General features: G+C 46.9%; 1 protein-coding gene across 2 annotated transcripts in view; it reads right to left on the reverse strand.

Moving 5' to 3' along the window:
* Positions 1 to 3745, reverse strand: part of Spn (sialophorin) — a 10670-nt gene that overhangs the window by 6250 nt on the left and 675 nt on the right. The gene's annotated exons all lie outside the window — the stretch shown is intronic.

The raw sequence follows: 3745 nt of genomic DNA on the forward strand, positions 1-3745 counted from the left end.
AGATATGGAGGAAACTATAGTCCTCCCATGGGGTCGGGGGTGGGGGGAAAGGTTGGAGAATCAAGAGTTCAAGTCACTCTTGACTACATAGTAGCTTCAAGGCCACTGTGTAATACATGAGACCCTGTCTCAAAAAGAAGACAGAGAATGGGGGTGGGAGGCAGGGGAGCAAAAGGAGTGGGGATGGGAGGAAGTGGGTGGGGCAGCCAGGAGTGGAGGTGGGGGGAGTGGGGAGGGGTCAGAGAGAGCAAACAGGAAAGAGATGAAGAGATGGGGCGGGGCATGGTGGCACATGCCTTTAATCCCAGCACTCCGGAGGCAGAGACAGGCGGATTTCTGAGTTCGAGGCCAGCCTGGTCTACAGAGTGAGTTCCAGGACAGCCAGAGCTATACAGAGAAACCAGTCTCGAAAAAACAAAACAAAAACAAACAAACAAAAAAGAGATGGGGGAGGAGGAAAGGAGGGAGAGGAGAGAATGGAGTGAAGAATGGGGGGGAGGAAAGAAGGGGTAGCATGGAGGTATGGGAAGATGGGGGGATAGCACCCCACTGTTGGGTGTGTGTTTCTTATACCACTGTCAACAGAAAAGCAACCAGCTGCAAAGAGTTAGCAACTGTTAATTAGAGATGGAAAAAATGTTTTAAGACTGTAGGACTAGGCCTGAGAAGGCTTAGAGAGTGAGACAGTTGCTGCTCTTGGACAGACCCTGGTTCAGTCCCTGGCGCTCACACGGCAGCCTGCCTGCCCCTTTCTAACATCTGCCAGTTGTGCACGTACATACACACCAGCAACACAAAACAAATCTTTTACAGGTTTTTGTCTTTTTTTAAATAAGGGGATAAAATACAGGAGTGGAGAGATGGCTCAGAGACCAAGAGCACTGGCTACTCTTGCAGAGGATTCAGGTTCCATTCCCAGCATACATGTGGTAGCTCATGACCATCTATAAATCCTATGAGGTGGGACCCTCTTCTGACCTCTGGCACCAGGCATGCACCTGGTACATATACAGGGAAAACACTCATACATATAAAATATATTTTTTTTTTACAAAATGTGTAGAATATAGGAAAAAACGTTCGAAGATAACAAAGGTACCCAACTTTAGAGAGAAAAAAATTACTAAGGCAAAAAATTATGTTTGGCAAAATAGTCATTTCAAACAAACTGGGGCTGATGGAGTTGAACGAGGACATTATCAATGTCTGTTGAATATCAATCACCCTTGACTCTGGAGACAGCAGAGAGGAAAAGAGTGAATCCAGGCTCTGACAGACATGGCCTGGCTGAGAAAGCTGGCATCAGGAGGCAAGGCTCACAGTAGGGAGACCATGAGGAGACTGAGATGTGGGGGCAGGGCCACACCCACCATCAGCCAGGCCCAGAGCAGACAGTCTGCCTCCTTCCCCAGCTACCTTCAGCAAGCCTAGCTACACTAAACAAGTCACAATGAGAAGCTAACGAGCTGCCACTGCATCTGGGGCAGGCCAGGCTCAGCGACACACATGCTCCACTCACGTGGCATTACGATGACCTAATTTTAAGGTGAAGAAGACAAGAAGCAAGTCTGAGAAACAAAACAGTGTTTGCCCAAGCAGTAGATCCTAGGCTGGGTTTGAATCCCACATTCAAATCTGAGTTTACATAGGCCTGCACAACTGTTGCCAAGGCAACAGCCACCATATTCCCAGAATCCACTTGGCTCATCTTCCACTTTTACCTGTGGCTATGTCACCATCCATCTATAAAGGAAGGTCCCTCTAATCTCTTTCTCTCTCTCTCCACCCCTCTCCTCCTCCCGCCACCACCTTGCTCTTTTCTTTCCCAGTAAACCTCACATGTAACTGTTTAGTCTGGTGTAGTCTTTCTAGAACCACATGATGATTGCAACATGGAGACCAAAGGCAAGGCTGGCTAAACTGTGCTGGTTAAAGACTGAAGGCAAAGGCCTGGACTGTGCGGGTCGGGGATTGCTGGGATTTGAATAAATTGTATAATACTTATTAAAATAGGGGCTAAAGTCAGCTTTAGAGAGTATTGAGGAAGACTTAATAAGTAGACATGTTTTTTTGAGATGTGTCCACTTAGTAGCCAAGGCTAGCCTCAAACTTGAAATCGCCCTGCTCCAATCTCCAAGTTTTGTGGTCAGAGGCCATTCCCAATCTCAGAAAAACAGGATGTTTTAGACATACACATTTTATATTATGTGTGAACTGCTGCTGGTGGCACAGGCCTTTAACCCCAGCACTCTAGAGTCATGCTGGTAGATCTCTGAGTTCAAGGCCAGCCTGGTCTACAGAGCAAGTTCCAGGACAGCCAGGACTACACAGAGAAACCCTATCTCAAAAAACAAAACAAGGGGCTGGAGAGATAGCTCAGCGGTTAAGAGCACTGACTGCTTTTCCAGAGGTCCTGAGTTCAATTCCCAGCAACCACACGGTGACTCACAACCATCTGAAACGGGATCTGATGCCCTCTTCTGGTGTGCATGAAGACAGCTACAGTGTACTCATAAAGTAAATAAACAAATCTTTAAAAACAAAACAAAAACTATGTGTATGATGAGTGTGTCTATATGCAGGTGTGTGCACGCCAGTGCAGACGCCCGAAGAACAGAGAGGCTTCGGGTCCCCTGAGATCAGAATCGCAGGCTGTTGTGAGCTGCTAGAGATGGCCCTGGGAACTGAACAGGGTCCTGTGCAAGAACAGTAGGCACTCTTTATCTTTAAGCTATCTCTCCAGTCCTAAACAGACTGATTTTAAAAAGGGAAGCTAGGAACTTTAGAGTGGAAAAATATCTAGCAGATACCATCTTAACCAAATATCCAAACTTAACAATAATAGGACAAACTTATATCAACGGCCTCTGATAGAAATGCCATAAGGACTCAAAGCTGTGTATTAGGTCAACCATTAAAACATAGGAAGTGGGATTGGAAAGATGCCTCTGCAGTTAAGACTTTGTGCTGGAGTTTGGCCCCAGCATCCCTATCGGGAGGCCTGCAACTCCAGCATCAGCAGATATGATGCCTCTGGCCTCTGTGGGCACCTCTGCTCATATGCACACATAGGCACAGACACATACTTTAAAATAAAGTGAGACCAGGCATGGTGATACATGCCTTTAATCCCAGCGCTTGGGAGGTTGGGGCAGGCAGATATCTATGAGTTTAAGACCAGCTTGGTCTGCACAGTGAACTCGATTCAGGCCAACCAAAGTTACGTACTTAAGACCATGTCTCAAAAAAGAAACAAGTAGAAAAGTGAATCTAAAAACAAGAAAGAAAGAAGAAAAAACAAATGAAGTGTCAGGCATGAGTTCAGAGGACAGCTTGCTTGCCTTACAAACATCAGGCCCTAAGTTCATCCTCAGAATCCATGCATTAAAAACAAAACACAACAAAAAACAAGCAAGGAGTGAGAGGGTATGCCTACAACCCCAGCCCTGGGGACATCAACACATTCCCATACCTGCCAGCCTAGCCTACTCCAGCAAGCTCCGGGTCAGTGAGAGACCCTGCATCAAACAAAAGGTGGATGGTACCTGAAGAATGACACCTGAGGTTGTCCTCTGACCTCCACGTACATGTGTGTCAGGTGCAGTGGCTCAGATCTATGGTCCCAACCACTTTCAAGGCTGGAGCAGCATGGTCACTTGAGCCCAACCTGGCTGGACTAAGAGCATATCTCTCTCTCTCTCTCTCTCTCTCTCTCTCTCTCTCTCTCTCTCTCTCTCTCTCTCTC

Source organism: Mus caroli, chromosome 7 (genome assembly GCF_900094665.2).
Source record: "Mus caroli chromosome 7, CAROLI_EIJ_v1.1, whole genome shotgun sequence".
NCBI lineage: Eukaryota > Metazoa > Chordata > Mammalia > Rodentia > Muridae > Mus > Mus caroli.